Source organism: Antechinus flavipes, chromosome 2 (assembly GCF_016432865.1).
Source record: "Antechinus flavipes isolate AdamAnt ecotype Samford, QLD, Australia chromosome 2, AdamAnt_v2, whole genome shotgun sequence".
NCBI lineage: Eukaryota > Metazoa > Chordata > Mammalia > Dasyuromorphia > Dasyuridae > Antechinus > Antechinus flavipes.
In genome coordinates, this window is record NC_067399.1 from 290,614,617 (window position 1) to 290,635,515 (window position 20,899).

The window sequence follows — 20,899 nt, forward strand, 5'->3', positions numbered from 1 at the left end:
CTCCCACTTTTCCAGTCATCTTGTACCATATAATCTATTATCACCACACACTTTGCTATCGATTACAATAGATTCTTAGTTGTTCCTCAAACAAGAAACTTCATCTCCTGGCTCTGGGCATTTTCACAGGCTGTCCCCAATCTTGAAATATTTTCTTACATCAACTTTGCCTCCTATCTTCCTTGGCTTCCTTCAAAGTCCAGATAGAATCCCTTCTACAGGAATATTTTTCTGATCCTCTTGAATTTTAATGTCTTTCTTCTGTTGATTATCTTCAGTCTATTCTGTATAAATTTATTCTGTGTAGAGCTTCCTTGTACATAATTATTTACATGTTATTTCCTCCATTAGATTGTGAGCTCTTCAGAAGTAGGAAATGTCTTTTACCTTGCTTTATTTCCCCAGGACTTGGCATAAGACCTAACACATAGTACATGCTTTATAGTTCACTGACAAGACTATTTCTTCATAATGTAGAAGTACAACCAAGTTCCTAAATGCTATAACAATAAAATGTCACATTTGACAGGTTCTCCTGGCCAGGAAAGTTTTCAAATATAGGCCAAGAGACAGATGTCTGGTAGGTAAATGTCAGTGGAAGAGAAGCTTAGCTAGGTTTGAAGGAGATCATTACCAGAAGGTTAGTCATGAAACTAAGCTATAGACAGCCCAATATGCAATCTACATCAGTGATGGGACCTTCACACCTAATAAATTACAAGTTATTTGAAATATTGAAGAAGGAAGGACAGACCAAGAAAGCATTATGGTAGATTAGTTGAATTCTGTATGTGCAAGATCTATGTCAACCCTTAAGAATGAAAATTACCCAACCAGATTCTTTCCTGTTGGAGCTTATACCTACCCTAAGGCAAACCATACCAATGTGAATAAACATGAAATTTCTAAAGACAATTAAAGTAATGTGATATGAAATAGATACAAATTATAGAGTGCAGAGTGAACCACTGGACTGAGTTAAGGAGATACAAGCATAATGTTCTTAAAACCTATACCAATTCTATTCTGGAATCAGAGTGAAGAAATAGGAGTCTGTTGAGTGAATTCTTATAAACATATCATTTAACTGGCAAAATATTAACTATATCTGAGTATAGTAGAGAGACAAAAGTGTAGTTAGAGCAATCATTACCACCTTTAATATCCAATAGCCCCTTGTAGTTTGGGGACCTTAGAACTTTCAAGATAGCCATGACATGCCACTAACTTCATCCCCAAGGCTTTTAAAGTGAAGTTGGCAACAAAATGAGCTCAATTTGGAGCATTATTATAAAGGCCCTTGAAAGCTAATGAACTGGGAGAAAAAAAATTTTTGAAAATGAAAGACTTTGAAATAATCAGGCTGAAGGGAGGTGTTGTATAATGCTGAGAACAATAAGGTATCAAGCAGGTTGCAATGGGAATACCTCAAAAGGAGAAATACAGAACCCTCCCAAAGCAAAAGTGGTTATAGGTCATTTTTATTGATTGTCCTATCTCACCAATGCAGAATAAAGGGGAGGAGAATATTCATCAGCTTTAATTTCCTGACCAGGCTACTAAAAGTCATGTGGTTTTTGTATTTCCCCCTCACTCGCTCACCCAACATATATGTTTTTTAAATTGCATTAAGGAGACAAGAAAGTATGAGTCCTTTGGGGGGAGGGTTGTGGGAAATAGATGCTTTTTTTCTATTCTCTGCATTCTTCTTTTGTTCCAGACAATTCCAGACTCAACTCCCACTTTTTTCCCCCTCTGTGCAAAAACTAAGGCTTTCTGCACTCAGTTGCTATGGAAACAGAGGAGAGAAACAGTTTATGTATTTCAAAAGCTGTCAGCCTATATGCTGTGGATTTTGATAACTAAACCTACACACAAACCATCTTTCCTCCTCTCCTCCCCCCCAACCCCCAGCAGCATGACATTTATTTTATACGCATATGCGTTGGTAGGGAAAATTAAGTATCTATTTGCTTAGCTTTCCTGCAATCAGTTTTATATTTCATTTGGTGTCCAGGGGATAGGGATGGGGGTTGGTGACGTGGTTAGAGAAATATAAAATTGTTCTTAATAAACGTTTACTAAATCAGAAAGAAGACAGAGTTAGCAGGCATTAAGGCTCAGTTTATTGCCCAAACAAAAGATTGAAGCTCTATTAATTTTAAAATAGACCTGGATGTTGCCTGGCTTGTATTTCATATACATATAATGTCAGCTTTACCCAAGCCAGGTCCCCTAATAAAAGAGCTATTGTGAAATTACAAAATGCATTGTGTTCTCCCCCAAAGGACCCAATTCAATAGCTTATTGATTTTTCTTGGCTTTCTCAGCCTTGTAATAGTGGGCTTCTTGGTTACTGGACCTGGAAGTTTGTTTGTTTGTAATTGACTCAGACACTCTCCCTTCCACACAGAGTTTCCATCCCTGACCCCCAAGCCCCAGAACAAATGGTCTCCATGAATTCCTGTCCCTTTAAGATCTTGCCTGCCTTCCATACTCAGTTACTTTCCAGCACATTCTAATATTTCCAAGACAAGGGCTACAGCCACAAGGTCATTTTATCAGGTTTAGATGATACAGTTAAGTGGACCAAGAAAAATACATAAGATCTCTGACCTTCAAATCTGAAGTACGATACAGTAGTTAAAGGGTCTGTCAGGCTTTCCATTATAATGCCCCCTTTACCAGTCTTTATAACTCTGTCATAACAGTTCATTTTAGTCAGAAAATGAGGTCTTAGCCAGAGTGATTTTTTTCTTCATAAAGTTTCATCTAGTCATTATTTATCTTTATATACTATTTTTAAGAGGGGGAAGAAGAAAGGGAAAAAAATAAAGACTAATGGCTTTTTCTCTTTTGTCTACTCAAAAATATATATAATTTATATTAAAAAAGAATATGAAACCTATTGTCTATAACGTGAAACCTGAGTTTATCACATTCTCCCTTGTCTAAATATCCATGCATCTTATACATAAAATGATTACAAGAGGATTATGGCAATCCATTATAAATCATTTTGTTCTTATTAATAATAGGGAAGAACCACTTTTTCTCCAAGGAACTTAAAGCATAATTTTAGAGACCTTATCATACAAATACTTCCCCTTCCTCTAAATTAGAGCAATTGGAATTCAAAAGTGGCAAGTGATTTGTTTAAGGATATATAATAAGTTATTAGTAATTCTATGATTAAGATACATATCTCTTTAAATAGAAGATAGCTTGTCACTAAGGAAATAGAATGTGTACTTTATCAGTATTACAGTAGGGAATAACTAAAACAATATATCTGATCACTAAATATAGGAAATCACAACTATCTAACAGCTAATGCATATAGTGTGCTCTAGTTTCTCTCTTCACATCTGGGGAAGATTCCAAAGATGCATTACTCACAGACAGGAAAAAAGCTTTAATCTGAACTTCTATAGAACTTAACTGTTCTGTTCATATGGTATTCTTCATATCTCACTTTGTGTTCTAATTATTTGTGTCCTTATCTTATACTACATTGTAAATTCTACTAGACCAAAAACTCCTCAGGGGCAAGGGGCAAGTTTTATTTATCTTTGTATTTCCTTCAAAGTTTAGCACAGTTCATTGAATATATAGACACTTAATAATTTTGTTGTTGTTGAATAAATGGATGTGTTACTTCCACATTCTCCATCACAGTTAATCTCATGCTTATGAACAATAGGCTACCCAATGCCACCTATAGAAATCATGCTTTCCACCACATGTCCTACTTTGTATGGTCTAAAATTGTAATTGATTCCTTACTCAAGTTGTGTTAATTCACCCTGGACATTTCTCATAAAATTCCCAAGGTTTTCCCTTTTTTGCCTCAGGTTTTGCTTCCTTTTAAATTATATATAACAGTGTATCATCATCATCATCATATGGGCTTATTATAGTGTGCATATGTATGGATGTGGATGAAGAGTATCTTTAATCTAAAGGGATATGATCAAGATCATTATATATCATTTTTTTATAACTGGGTTGGTGCTGAAACTAAAATCTGCCTCATAGTTCAACTGAGCTATAGCAAACCAGTAATGCAGTTATAGAATTATAGATTAAGAACTAAAATGGATTCCTGCTTACTTTTCTGTAATCTAAGGTCAAATATATGTTTGACATTTAACTAGAAGAATTTTATTGCATTATACAATTGAGAAACACTTAGCTTGCAAGTCCCATTCTCTAAGTCAAGTCATGTTAACAAGTATCTACATGTTTAAAAAAAACAGTACTAAACACAGCAGATAGAAAGAAAGGGAAAAACAAACATCTGCTTTCAAGAAACTCACTTTCTAATGAAGGAGATACAATATTCATATAACTATATATAAATAAGACATATATATATATACATATATATATATATATAGAAAGAGAGAGAGAGAGAGAGACAGAGACAGAGACAGAATCAGAGACAGAGACAGACAGAGATAGAGAGATTTTGAGAGTAAATTGCAGAAAATCTAAGACATTACTGATTAAACAGGCCCTTCTTTCCAAATGGGCAAAGTTAAGCTTAGTGACACAAAACAAATACATACCAGAGTAAATTTCATAATCAGGAGAATTCCCCAATTTCCTTCTATAGCAGTTAATTCAAGATTACCAAACTCTTTTCTATAGCCTTTTGAGGCAGTTCAGGGGAGGAATATAAATAAAAGTTGGAAACTACATTTTAGGGAATACAGTCATTCTGTGATTCTTTCAATCTGAGTTTGACTTCTTACTCTTCCATTTGAGTGCTGCATGAGCTTCAAAAAAACTCTGGACCTCTATGAACTTCGGATGCCCCATCTATAAAATAATAATGATTACATCAGTAATTCTTTTCCCACATAGCATTATTATGGAGACTCCAGTGAGATCATATATGGATGATACCTGATAAAACCCTAAGCAAGAGCATCTATTAGTACTTGTTTATATACTTTGGACAATTTCCCTCAGTGACCACCAATTGTTCCCTAATGTCCAAAGACCAATGTATCATAATTAGAATGCTTAAAATAAAAATGTCATCACTATAATTGTAAATAGCAAAAAAAAAAAAAAGCCTTGTTATTAGGAGAAATACATATAAACATAATGTCTTCAATATTCAATCCTATACATCAATGTTAAGGACACACACACACACACACACACACGCACGCACACATACATACACACATACATTTTATTGGGCAAATAACCCCCATGATAACCAGATCTTCTCAGAGTGGGTTCATTTTCCATTATTTTAGAAAACCACCTATCTTTCCACTGGACCCTAATTCAGGTCCTTTCATTAAAAAAAATTACCTATCACTGAGATGAAATGACACAGTGTAACACAATTGGTTAAATTTTTTGGGGGTGGCAAAGCAATTGGGATTAAGTGACTTGCCTAGGGTCACACAGCTAGGAAGTATTAATATTAAGTGTCTGAGACTTGGATTTGAACTCAGGTTTTTGAACCCAGACTCCAGAGTCAGTACTCTATCCACTGCTCCTTACATTAGTAGTCCAGATATCCTTTTCCCCCCCCTGCCTCTCATTGTCTCTCTAATTCTCTGTCTCCCTTCTGTGTCTCCCCCAAAAAAAATAAAAATCAAGAAAAGAAAAGATTCAGAGCCTTGGTCAATTTCCCAAGGACGCAAAACTGGGCATTTTTGAATACCCTAAACCCCTTAGGTCAAGCATGAAAAGCAAAGCAAGGTCTGTAGATAAACCTCTAATAAAAATGAAGGAGATTATTCATGGTGCACAAAAGGAGAATCAACATTTACTGGCATGTAGCAGTGAATTGTACAACCCCAAAGCTACAGCACTAACCTTGAAGCTCTCTCATGGGTGCTTTCAAACCTCAGTGAGGACAGTGATAAGGAAACTGCGGTAGAAATGGGAGGAACAGAGTAGCTCAGGTGAGTCGGTCAGAACCACAAAATCATGCTTCAAATGGCCTGGTGCATTTGGAAAAGAACAAGAGAACAAAGGCAGAAAAGAGAGAGCTCTGTCTCTCTCAACTAAGTCTATCATGAAGGCTCTCCTTATCATTCCATTCCAGTCCCTCTGATTATGAGGAGGGAGTGAAAGCATCCACTAATCAGGGCAGTGTGCTGTGTTATTCACAAGCTCATAACTGGCAGTAAAACAGAAAGGCCCATGTCTACTGTGGTGAATAATTTCCACACGGAGGCCCTGAGCAGAGGAGTCATGTCATTTGTAACATCTGCCTCAGAACGTGAGCGCCAAAGTAAGCTAGTTAAGAACTTGCACTCTCTCCCTAGCCCCACTCTGTTTGAAGGCCTAAGGGACCTAAGATTTATATATATACATACATACATATAAATATGTAGATATGAAATATGTGTGTATATAATATAATGACACATACATATACATGTATAAATATAAACATGCTCACATATATGTACATATTGCATTTATATTTGTGTGTGTGTGTGTGTGTGTGTGTGTGTGAGTCAAGGAGCTAGAAATGCTCAAGAAAAGTTGGGGAGAGGAGAATATCTATGTCTGATAAAAATGGCTATATATGACTTCAAGTTTTGGAAAGAATTAGAGATTCTTCAGATTTATTTCCAATATATACAGTGACAGTGCAATGGGATACTCTCAGTGTAGTCTTGGCCCCATAGTGAGGGACAAAAAAAAGGGGGAACTATTTACAGCTGGCAACTGTCAGGGATTTTCCATCTTACTATTTTCTTTTGTGTATGTGTGTCCTTAACATTGATGTATAAGATAGAATATTGAAGACATTATATTTATATGTATTTCTCCTAATAAAAAGGCTGGGTTTTTTGCTATTTACAATTACAGTGATGACATCTTTTATTTTAAGCATTCTAATTATGATCCATTGGCCTTTGGGCCACTGTATGGTTCCTGACTTCCCAAGATGTATTGCTGGTTGTCTGGATCCAAATGAGCTCATATATTGTTCAGTCACCCTCCTCTTTTGCTTTCTCACCGACACTTTTGGTCTGGGACAATTCCTTTTGTGGTATAGACCTTTTTACTTTTTAGACCTTGCATGACCTATTTATACTTTTTTAGAATATTAGAAGTTCAAGGGTTAACTGGTATAAAGTTAGAATGGAGCTTTGACTCACATCCTTTCAATTACAATGACACAATAGATAGATCTCATAATGAATATCTTTGTCAGCAGTGACCCTTAGTATTCTTCCTAAGGAGGGATAATCTGGTACAACATTATGAAGGAGATTTCTCAAATCAGGGAAAAAAGAGTATCCAGTGACCCATCTCCTGGTCAAAATAAGCTGAAGTCTGAACTGCAAATAGTAATAAAACTATTCTCTATGCAAACAAAATCGACTATAATTTTGATGGAATTTGGAAGCTAGACAAAGGAAGATTCCTCCTCTCTCCATTTCTCTCCAACCAGTCAGACTCTTGAGTTGTTCTAATAGTAACTAGAAAGAAACAAAGAAAATGAGAATTTAAAGGAGGTGGTGACTTTTAAATTAAGAAGTAGTCTATAGCTTCTCTCTTCCATTAAATATATCATCAGTCTCATTATCAACAATATTTATGACATACCTATTATGTTCACAGAATTGTACTGGAGGAAATGGAAAAGAAAGGGTCTATTTGTAGAAAATACAGTTTCTGCCCTTAAGGAGCTTCCATCTAAAGGGAGAGAGAATATGATAATAATTGCAATGTACAGTTTATCCTCTTTCTTTTCTGCTATTCTCTCAGTTTTGAAAAAGATAGGATTAGTGCAATAAGTAGATACTGTATTTTAAGTATCAATTTATTTTTTCCCACATTTGCTAAATAGGAATATATTTGCATCTACACACACACACACACACACACACACACACACACACACACACACACCTGATACCAAATGGTTCCCCTGAAAGAATTTGAAAATTTCCATTAGCCTTTCTATGGTCAAAGAATTTGGTGCTTATTGTGGATTGTTTCTACTTCATAGTTTCCATGTAAGGCTTGTCACTATCCCTCTTTCTATTTTACAGAAGAGAAAACCAGTCACTAAGAGGTTAAGTAACTTGCTTTGAGCAGGGACTGGACTGTGAAACTGAATTATAGCCCCATCCTCCCACAGCTAACCAATCAAGACAAGTTGATTCTCTTACCCCATCTTCCTACATATGCCAGGCAGTGCCAACCATTTTAACAGCCAGTGATAGACAAGTCATTACAAACAGCTATATGGGGAAAAGGAAATAAAAGTCAGATTCCCATCCTCTATAACTCTAGGGGAACTTTAAATTGCCAGATGTCAATCTGGAGTCATTCCTAAATGCTGCAGCACTTCTCCATACAGTTCATACCACAAATGTGAAAACACATTCCCCTTAGGGGAACAAGTGTACCAGAAAGGAGATGGGTCAAGCCATGCAAACAAAATTGAGACCTTTGAAAATCACCTTTAACTTTTCCAAACTTGTGTTCTTTGCCAGTAGTATCTAAGTATTGGGAGATGAGGGAATACTGCATGTACTTGTTTGTTGTTTTTCCTTTAAATCCCTAGTATCAAAAACATAGAAACCTATACTTAAAGCTAGAAGAACCTGTAGAGGCCATCTCTTCATTTTGCAATTACCCAAAATGAGGCAGACAGTGATTAAGAGTCTTGGGCAGGATCCCAGGTTACTAAGTGTCAGAGGCAGTATTTGAACTCAGAACACTCTCTTCATCATGTCAGGCTGACTCTCAACCCACAACAAATGTTTCTTTAATTGGATAGGTCAGTAGATGAGCCATCACCCATTCAACTGATGGACATTTGATTTACTTGAAACAATTGGCAAATATAAAAAAAATAAACATTTCATTACTTTGATGAGCTGTAATTTCAGGTATATGGATTTCTCTTCTATCAAGGCAGATAACAAATCCCCAATGTTTCATTTTGAAACTAGATTTTTTTTCACATTGTGGCTTATGTGTTTATGAGACTGACAATTGACTCCAGTTCTAGATCAGAGGATCATTTCCCAATTGATAGAAACAACCAGATCCTTCCTCATCTTTGATTTTTAGGACCTCTAACTATTTTCAGGTCTCATTTTAGGTGATGCCAATTTATATAAGGTGATTTTTGATTCCCCAGATGTTAATACTGCCACCTTCTTAAAATGACTTTATATTTATTTTGTATATAAGCTGGTTTTATTTATCAGTATATACATATCACAATTCTCTCTTCAGTAGTATTCAAACTTCTTGAGGGGAGATGTTAAATTTTTCCCTGATTTCTCAGGGCCTTAGAATTTGCTAGTCAAAAAATTAGCAAGATACTATGCATTACACATAGTAGGCCCTTAATAAATGTTTATTGGATCAAATTTTATTATTATTGATGAGTATTTTTGTCATTGTTTGTTCTGTGTTTTCAAAAACAGAGTAATATTTTGACTTGTGTATGAATTGGATTTTTGATCCAGAGCTGCACAAAGTCATCAGTCTCACTCACTCTTCCAAAGTCATTAAAATCCGGTGGCAGGAAAAAATTCAGGATGACTGGTGATGATAATTATTGTCTTTATGCAGATGACTCATAGATATAGATGTCTAGCCCAAGTGTCTCTCCTGACTTGCAGTCCCACACCACCAAATCTGTACTGGACATTTCAAATTGTATTCTGGTAATATCTCAAACTCAACATGTCTAAACTCAGAGCTATTCCAAAATATCTATTTCTTTATATAAACACCCCTTGTTTCAGACTCCCAGGTCTTTGTGTTATTCTTTGTTCCTTTCTCTCTCTCATATATGTAATGTAATCATTGGCTAAAACTTTAAATTAAATTTTAAAAAATGAACAAGCATTTATTTTCTCTCCTTCCTGCCTTTCTCCATACTAGGGAAACACAGAAAAACAAAATCTATACAACAAATATGCAAATTCAAACAAAACAACATTTTGCGTTAGCCATACCCTAAAACAAAGCTTCTAAAACTACCAGTGATATGGGGTCATGTAATTCAATGTGGGGATTGTGAAAAATGTGGCAATAGTAAAAGGTTGCTGATCTCAATGACCAAAATTTAGTTCAAAATCAAATGCATAATGAATCTGAGGTTGTTCTGGCAACACTTGCTCATGTTGCATCTGATAACTTCACTGCAGCCCTGGTTTTAAACACACAACCTGCTCACTTTGAACTGTTCATGCATGAATGCTGCCAGAAACACCTCAGCTCAGATTTGAGATATAAAGTAAATGAGATGAAAGTAAATATTTCTATGGCAAAAAGGGATCATGAGTGGAAAAAGTTTAAAAAGCGATATTCTAAAAGTCTAGTCATGCATATTTAGTCAATCATTTCTTTGTCAGAAAATTTGTTGTATTTTTGTAATCACCTAGAATTTATAATCTAGACTCTAGATTTAGAATCATGGGTGATCTTTACATTGATCAGAGTGTAGGATCTTGAGTAAGTCATGCTCTTTTCTTTTTTTTTCTTTTAAAGCTTTTTATTTTCAAAGCATATGCATAAATAGTTTTCAACATTCACCCTTGAAAACCCTTGTGTTCCAATTTTTTTTTCCCTTTTCCTTCTCCCCACCTTCTTCCCTGATTGGCAAATAATCCAAAATATGTTAAATATGTGCAATTCTTCTTTACATATTTCTACAATTATCATGTTGCACAAAAAAAATCAGACTAAAGGGGAAAAATGAGAAAGAAAACAAAATGTAAGCAAACAACAACAAAAAGAAAATACTATGTTGTGATCCATACTCAGTCCCCACAATCCTCTTTCTGGGTGCACATGGCTCTCTCGCCATCACAAGTCTATTGAAACTGGCCTGAATTACCTCACTGTTGAAAAAAGTCATGTCTATCAGAATTGCCATCATATAATCTTGTTGTTGCTGTGTACAATGATCTCCTGGTTCTGCTCATTTCAGTTAGCATCAGTTCATGTAAATCTCTCCAGGTCTTTTTTGAAATCATTCTGCTGATTGTTTCTTATAGAACAATAATATTCCATAATATTCATATTCATAACTTATTCAGCCATTCTGCAACTGATGCTCATTCACTCAGTTTCCAATTCTTTGCCACTACAAAAAGCACTGCTACAAACATTTTTTCCACTGTGATCTTTTTCCTTTTTTATGATTTCTTTGGGATATAGGCCCTGTAGAGATACTAGTGGATCAAAAAGTATGCACAGTTTGATAACCCTTGGATCATAGTTCCATATTGCTCTCCAGAATGGTTGGATCACTTCACAATTCCACCAACAGTGTATCAGTGTCCCAATTTTCCCACATCCATTCTAACATTAATCCTTATCTTTTCCTGTCATCTTACCCAATCTGAGAGGTGTGTAGAGGTACTTCAGAAATTAAGACTAATTTGCATTTCTCTGAGCAATAGTGACATGTTACTTATTTATACCTCAATTTTCCCATCTTTTAAATGAATGTTTGAACCAAAAGCTAGAAATAATATTTTCCCACTCTGAATTTATTGAATTGGTTTAGTTCTTTACATGTTAAAAATCAGAATTGGAAAAAAAATTAAAAATCACATGCAACTTTCCAGCAGAGTTTTATTATGTATACTAATGTACCTCTTAAGTACAAATTTCTATCTTTTTAAAATGATTTGATTGTAATTTTTCTGGGAAAAGAGAAGATGGGTTTTGGATCACCTAAAAGTCAGTCTTAGCTTCAAAATAATTTCTTTCTGATTATATATCTTGAATCAGCCTTGAATTATAATGGGAGGCATATTGGAGTACCAAGAATCAGTACATAAGCTTTTAGAATTAAAGTACATATTCAAGGATGTGCTGGAGTCAGCTCTAACCAGCCTACTATAATGATTATTTAGTTTTTCATATAAGCCTATACATCTCAGAAATCAGCAATCTCTGTAAATCAAGGATTGATTTATTGTTTTATTTTTTTTTGTCTTGACTTAAAAAAGAATATGAATAATATATATTAACTTAAAAGTCTGTGTGCACACATTCTTTTAATCTTCTCCCCCCATAGATTCTAGTTCTTAAACATTTACCAGCACACCCTTGTATTGCTTCATAAACATTTCTGAAGCTTAGTAGGATTATAGTAGCAGGTTCAAGGGATAATATCATCACCAGATTGAAACGTCTGGTGACTACAAGCTAATTATAATTAAAAAAAAAAAAAACTAAGTATCACTTTAAGATTTGGAAAATATTTTTACATCTATTATCCCATTATCACAAAAGCCAAATCTACATTCTAGTCAAATTGACTGATTTGGTGTTTTCTGAATTCTCTTCCATTCCTTTGCACAAGTTTTCCCTCATGCTGATAATGCATTTCCTTCTCATTCCTGCCACTAAATGCATTCAATGCTTAGCTCATACACTAATCCTTATAAGAAAATTTTTCATATCCCTCTAGTTGTGAGTACTATCTCCTATCTCAAAATATTGACGGTGTATTTGTGAATCTTTTTTTTTTTCTATGTTATATCCCTAAGATAAAAATACAAACTTTTCAAGAGCAAAATTTGGGCTTTTAGTTTTGTCTTTATATTTCCAGGGCCTAGAACAGAACCTTGCATCTATTAAGTATTTAACACATATTTGTTGGGTTGGATTGGATTTTTAAGTAACTTTTCTAGAAATACTTTCATCTTATGTTGTTGTGAACATTTGCTATTGTATGAAAAAGTAAAATAAGAATAGCCAAGATTAACATGGCATTTTATAATGGCAAAGTGGTCTGTAAATGTGGCCTGATTTTACTCTCAATTAATTTGTGAACTGGAAGAAAATTATTATTATGCCCATTTTTTTCAGATGAAGAGACTAAAGTGTAGAAGAGTTGTGATGGTAGTAGAACTGGGACTTGATCTTCAGATATTTGGCTACAAGGTCAATGTTCTCTTCATTAAATCATACTGCCTCTCAGTAGAACATAGAAAGGTATGCATGAATCCCATAGTTTGCTATCTAGGGATCTCAAAATTGGACCTTTTAAACGTAGAATAGAATTATCTGTTGATTTTTGGGTGTCACAGACCTGAAGGAGTTTTCAGAACCCCTCCAAAATCAACCTCTTCAATTTAGAGATGAGGAAAGTGATAAGACATCAGGTAGTTAAATTACCTGCCCAAGGTAACACTAATAACAAGCATTTGAACTGACATTTGAACCTGTATTCTCTGCCTCCTTGACCATATTGCTTCACCACAGAAGGATGAATTGTGCTGAAGCAAGGACTTAATACATTAAGTATCTATCACTTTAAATTGGGGAGATATTTTGAATTATACATGGATTCTCTTAGTGAAGAAGCACTAAATTGTCCATTATTCTATCTCTACCAAGAAAAAGGAAAATAAGAAAGGACAGGGAAAGAAAGTAAAGGAGGAAGCTCAGCAGGGCCTTCAAATGCAGGTGGTCAAGCAAATTAGTTGACTTCAAGAATCTACAAAAGCAAGGCAAAAAGCAAGTCTTTTTTCAGTGAGTGAGTCATTCTATAGGTTTCCTTTCTACAAATGGTATTGTTATACAGTCTGCTGAAGTTATTTGATCCATGCTTAAAAAAAGAAACATTGCAAGGTTTCTTTTCAGAAGGCAGACCCCTAAGGAATGGAACACAAATTATGATTTCTTTTCATCACCACTGCCACCAGCTCTACTGCCCCCCAGCACTAATTACTATAGCTCACAGACCCCGTGTTCTATCTCCTTTTTAAGGTTTAAAGAATACCCAGAGCTAAACAGTGGAAATCCAAAACTGATTTGGACTTGTCACTCTCATTTTGAAATGCATTATGTAAGAGGGAGAATCCTTATCTGAAACTACAGGTTTGAAACACACCAGAGGTCTTAAATTAGTCTTCTCTTTGAAGCTGAGTTACAGGGAGGTAGATGGGAACACAGATGATGATATGTACCTGAAAGTCATATTCAGGGGAAGGCACAACATTGCCTTCTGGGTAATTGGGCAGGAAAAGAGATAGAGAGCCTAAAAGACATTAAGCAACTCTCTCTCTCTCTCTCTCTCTCTCTCTCTCTCTCTCTCTCTCTCTCTCTCTCTCTTTTTTCTCTCTCTCTCTCTGTCCCTGTTTCTCTGTGTCTATCTCTCTATCTACCTCTGTCTCTCTCTCTGTCTTTCTATCTCTCTGTCTCTTTCTGTTTCTCTCTGTCTCAATCTCTCACCATCTTTCTATGTCTCTCTCTGTCTCTCTGTCTCTTTCTGTCTCTGTCTCTTTCTGTTTATCTCTCTGTCTCTCTCTGTCTCTGTCTCTATCTCTCCATTTTTCTCTGTCTCTGTCTGACTCTCTCTCTCTCTCTCTCTCTCTCTCTCTCTCTCTCTCTCTCTCTCTCTCTCTCTCATATTATTCTATGGTTCCTTGTCTATTTTTTGAAAACTTATCTCTGAAATTCATTTAGAAGAGCTGTGTTCCTAGGGAAGCCAGAATGATGATGCTCTCTGAGAGACAACAAAAGTGCCTCTCCACATAAGGGGAATTAACTCTTTCAAGGAACCAAGATGATGTCTAACATCCCGAATGCAAAAATGTCAACAATGCTAAGCAAAGCTTCTTTGGGGATCATTCTTTCTTGACAAAAGAAAATCCTATACTTGAAAAGCACTTTATATATAGTCAGAAAGAAAACATAGAACTAGAATCATAAAATTCCTACAATTTATTAATTTCAAAATAGCTTATAATAAACCATTAATTGAATTCAACAAGCATTTATTGAGTTCCTATGTGAAAGATATTACATAGAGATCCTGAAGGTAATATTGAAAGAGTGCTGAAGTTGTAATCAGGAAAATCTCTGTTCAAATCCTACCACAGACAATAGTCATAGGAAGTCACTTTGCCACTATCTACCTCAGTTTCCTCATCTGTAAAATGAATATAACAATTTCTACCTCACAAGATTTGTATTGTTGTAACATATATTAATTTTTGCAAATATATAAATATTATGTAATAATTAGCTATTACAAAAGTAAATCATCAAGTATTAATATGATGGGTGAATTACAGAAGGTGAAAACCAGCAGGAACCAGTTTTATTTTTATTTTTTATTTTTATTAACTCTCCTCCTCCATCACCATTTTATAGGTGAGGAAATTAAGCCATAAAAGATATATCATGATATAGTAAAAAAACAAAAACAAAAACAAAATACCCCTTAGATTTGGAGTCAAAGGAATTTTTGAAATCTCAGTTCTGTTACTGACTGTGTGATCTTAGCTAAGTCCCCTAATTTACTTTGATTTGTTTCCTGATTTTGTTGTTGTTGTTGTTGTTTTTTGGTCTTAATGAAAACTTAGACAAAGTAAGCTTCAAAATCTAAATTCTGTGTTGCCAAGTCACTTGTTCAAGATCATACCAAGAAATGCAGATGTAGGTCACCGTATTTCTAGTCTAATATGTTTTCCTCTGTGTTGTACAGCCACTCATGTTTTGTAGATAAACAGATTGGTACACAGTGACTTTAAATGACTTACTAGGCATCAAATAGCTAGTCGGTTGAAAATACTGGACTAGAATTCAAAATGATCTTTCTAATTAAAGGAATAATTGATATACATTTTTCTTATTATCTCTTAGGAATGGGCTCTGATTTATATACTTCAAAGTGATTCCAAAAAGGATTCAAAATATGTGTGTACATGTATACATGCATATTTACATGCATGTGCACATATATACATATATATGTGTGTGTGTGTTCATGTATATAACATTCCTTAATATTAGAATGCAAGTTAATTGAGGATTAGCATTGGTCCTTTTTTTTTTTTCCATTTTTTGACTTTCCCATAGTATAATGCCTGGCTCATAGTAGGAGCTTATTAAATGCTTTGGGAACTGGATTGAATTAGATTGAATTGAATTGGATGAAAAGTGATTTATCATATCCAGAAAAAATATTCAACAGCTTAACAATTATACATTTGTATTCATATACACACATACCCATGCATATATGCATACATACCACATAGACAGACAAAATATTCTAATATCTATATTTTGATAATTTCTTTTTTGAAGTCCTATGTACTTAATTTTCTGCGTTTAAAACATTATTCTCAGGAAGGATCTATAGGCTTTAACAGAAAGCCAAAAGGCTCCAGAATACATGCCAAAAAAGTCAAGAACTCCTGGTCAAACATCTCTTCCAGCTCTACTATTCTAGATTCTATAACCAAAGTGAAAATAGGGCAGTAGAGATTAGAGTAGAAAGTATAGGAATTGGGAAGTATTATAGAGTATGAATTTACAAATAGGAAGGTCCCACATACATCATTTAGTATGTTTTCATTTTACACATGAGGAAACTGAGCCCTAGAGAGATTGAGTAACTGCCATAATTTTAAATAAGTGGCTTAACAATTTTTTTTCTCTGACTCTTGAGTTTCATTTTGGCATAGCAGAAGCAGAACTACTCTTGATAATCTCTTTCAGGACCATAGAGTGGTTGTATTTAGAGCCTTAAATTTCTCACTTCTAAAAGTTCTGCTAGCCAAGCCCACTCAGAAATTCTGAGCACAAGACAAACTGATGATGACCTAACTCTTTTCTCTGCTTCCTAGCATCTACCTGTCAATCACTGTGTTCTAAATATAATTCCATGTTGATTCTCTCTGGCAACATACATTGCAGTTGAAGAACTAACATAGTGACGGTAATGAAAAAGAATAATCTGTCCCAATGTAATATGTGGCCTTGTGGGGAAGGAATAGAGTGACCAGCTTTAATGGGTAATAGTACATACACAGAGTAGGTGCTCAACCCCTATGAATACATTTTATAAAGCATTTTTAAGTATGAAATGGGCAAAAAACAGATAAACATTTCACATGAAAGGGATGCTAGTGTTTTAGTGACCTATGAAATCAATATCAGCAATAGTGTGAGATGGCAGCCAAAAATGTATTAATGAAATTGACTTACTAAAATACTTCCAAGGGCAATGATTTTATCTGTTACTACTTTCTATATTGATGCAAATCAAAACCTCATTATTCTTTATCAGATGGTTTAATGAACTCCTATCATCAAGGAAGGTGTTAGAGCTGAGAAAGACTTATCTAGGGTGTGGTTTCTGAGAAATAAAATCTAAGAGATGGGAGAAGCCCAATACCTAGTTGCTTCTCATTTTAATCAGATTGTTTTGGTCTTAGCTTGGTTTGGTTTGGTTTGGGTTTTGATTTATTTGGTTGTTTGTTTTTGTTAACTAGGTGCCAAGCTTGGGTGTATAAAGGAAGTACATCATCAGGGATTGATTGATGCTTCACAGAGAGTTAGTTAGACATCAAACAAATATTAAACAGTGTTCAAGAATGGGTTATAAGTTAAAACAAGTTGAAGAAATCAGAAGTCAAGAGGGAGGGATATAGGAAATGGAATGGTGACAAAGAAAAATCATCTAATTAATAAATCAATTCAAAGCCATCTCTGACATATTTGAGACACATGCCATAGATTGCTAATCTTGCACATCAATAATATAATTGGTTGACTAATTTAACTTTATTCATTCCAATTGGGGAGGGAGATTAGCATTTTGAAGGTACAGTTTTCATGACTCACTGAATGCTTTTAATTTGTTGTCATTGTTTTGTTTTGTTGTTGCTTCTCCCCTCCTAAGAGAAGAATTAGAGATAGTATGTATTGGCAAAGCATGATGACTATTCACACCAGCCTAACCAACAATTCTAAAATCAATATGATGCTAAGTATGCTGAAAAATTAGACAGGATCTCATAGATCACCTGTTATAACCTCTATCTAAGCAAGGGTCACTATTTTTCTGACAAATTACTGTATAGAATCCTTTTGAAGACTTCCAGTGACAGGAACCACCTCATGACACAACACAATCCAATTTTGGACAGCTCTAATTGTCAGGGAGATTTTCCTTATATTGAATAAAATAGGTCTCCCCATAATTTCCACCCACTTCTTCTAATTCTGTCCTTCAGAATGAACAGAAAAAAATCTAATCCTACTTTTATATCATCACAACCCTTCAAATTTACGCACTCATCCAACAGAACAATACATTTATTTTCCAGCTTTTTTTTTAAACAAGGCCCTAGATTTTGTGTTATAGAAAAACATTCCTCTGGCACAGAGATCAGCAACTGTATTTTAGCCCTGAATAGTAAATAGAATACTGGATTTTTCTGTCCCAAATGTCAGCTAAGCCAAGGTTTTTGTTTTGTTTTGTTTTTAATTATTATTCATATCTTTTTATATTTATATATTTCTGTCATTCCTTGATATTCTGCCCCCTCCATATTGCCTTTCCCTGTTACAAGGGGAAAAAAGCTATTCAGAACTACCTGGACAAGGAACCTTATTTTTTCATAATATGGGACATTCTATCATCTTTCCACCTTTTCCATTCCCCCACATACTCTAAGAGATATGTTTGATAAACGGTTTTCTGGAACCAATATTTAGCATTGTATTTAGTCACATTTCATCTTCTTTTTAGCATTGTTTTCATTCACTTGATTACATTAATTGCATACATTTTTCTTTTTTTTTTCTGTCTAGAAGCATAAGGTCAAAAATCTGGAAGAGTAAGGTACCTGCAGTGCCAGCTAGTCCTACCTCCATATTTTGCAGATGAGGTAACTCAAGCCCATCAGATTAACAAAGTCTATGGGACTAACTTGGGGTAGCCAGGTGATGCAGTGGATAGAGTGCTGAAGATAGGAAGACTTATCTTTCTGAGTTGAAATCTTACCTCATACACTCAATAACTGTGTGACTGAGAAAGTCACTTAATCCTTTTTGCCTCATTTTCCTCACCTATAAAATAAACTGGAGAAGAAAATGCCAAGTCATTCTAGATCTTTGTCAGGAAAATCCCAAATAAAGTCAGGAAGAATCAAACATAACTGAAATGACTGAACAATAACAATAGAGAGGAACTTATCCAAATTCACACAGATAGTGTGTAGCAGAGATAAGATTAAAACACAGGTCCTCCAACTTCAAAACTAGTACTCTTCCACTAAAAGTCCCATCCTGATTTTTCCAAATTCTGATATCTTATTTTTATTTAACACAATATAATTTTATGCCAGTTTGCCCAGTAGATGAGTAATCATCTTTTTTTCTTTTATTTCTTTCTTTTGTATTTCTATCACAAATACTACTACTATGAATTATTTTAATATGCATGGATCTTTATTTTTGTGTTTAATTTTTATGAGCTATATATGAAAGTTTTCCCTCCTTTGGCTTTAGAGCAAGGAAAAAGAACAATTGTTTGTCAAGGATCAACTCTGTGCCAGGCACAGAACTTAGCACAAACATTATCTCATTAGCTTCTCATAACAATCCTTGGAAGGAAGGTAGTGCTATTATTATCTGTTTTGCTAACTGTGTGAACTTCTGATTGCCTTGGTTTCCTCAGTTATAAAATAAGAATAATAGCAGCTACCTTCCAGGGCTGTTTTAAGGATCAAATAAAATGATATTTGTCCAGTGCTTAGCTTACCATAGGTGCATAATATTTGTTTTCTTTATTCCTTTCTTTTAACCGTTGAAGATTCTAAGAAAAACAGACTGCAACAGATGTTATTTATAAGAGTTTGTGTATGTGTATGTGTGTGTGTGTATGTGTGTGGTAGCAAAAAACTAGAAACTAAAATTCTGTCTAAGAATTGAGGAATGGCTAAACAAGTTCTGGCTTATGAATATAATGAAATACTATGTTGTAGAAATGAGGAAATAGATTATTTCAAAAAGACATAGAAGGATATATGAAATAATGCAGAATGAAGTAAGCAGAAGAATAATCTATAATAGAGAAAGAGATAATCACTTATTCAGAACCTACTATGTTCCAGGCGATGTGGTAAATCCTTTATAAATATGATCTCATTTGATGCTCACAAGTCCCTGGCGAGACAGATACTATTATGATCCCATTTTTCATTTGAGGAGATTGGAGTTAAATAGAATTGCCCAGGGTAACATAGCTGAGACATGTCTGAGTCCACATTTAAAATCTGGCCTTTTGATTCTAGGCCAAGCACTCTATTCACAACACCACCTAGCTGCCACAAACAAAGAAAATCTGATCTGGAATCCTGACTGACAAGCCCCACAATCACAGAAGTCTTCATTTTATCCATCTCAGGACAGACTGGCTTTGGGAGGATAGGTCACATCTTCTTCTCTGCCTTTGTGTCCAAGTGGAAACCCGAGGGCCTTGATGTGCTCAACTTCATCCCTTCTCCATCTCCAGAAGAGTAAAGTCATATTGCCAGAGGTGTTTTTCTAAGTTTCAACCTTTAGATCTTCTGACAAAAGGAAGCCATTTTAAAAAATCCTTTCTGACCTTTTCCCCAATGAGTCACTTGTTCTGTATTGTGCCATAGAATTTCTTGAAATTTAGCAAATTCTTGAAAAGAAAGATTTAATCTCCTCAAGAGAAGCTGCTGAAGATTTGTGGATGCCTATTCTTAACATGTCAAATGTGGCTTGGCTGCTAAATTTACTGGGACCTCCTACACAGCTGAGGATTTCTGTGACTCTGCTGGAAATAATGGCTTTCAGAGGCAACCAAACAGCATTAGAGAGAAATATTTGAGGGAAAACAGATTTTCAGGTTGCAAAAAGAGTTCTCGTTTTAAAAAGGAAATTAGGTTTCCAGAAGCTCATTATATTGTTTTCCCTTATGTTTGACCCCCAAATTGGAGTTTGAGTTTCTTCATTTTCTCTCCTAAAATCATCTGCCAAGAATTAGATAACTCAAATTTCCAGGCCCTCAAAGGCCACACAAAAATGGAAGAATTAATTCAAAAGTATTATTATGGAATAAATTGAATTTTGTTAAGTTGCCTTTTAA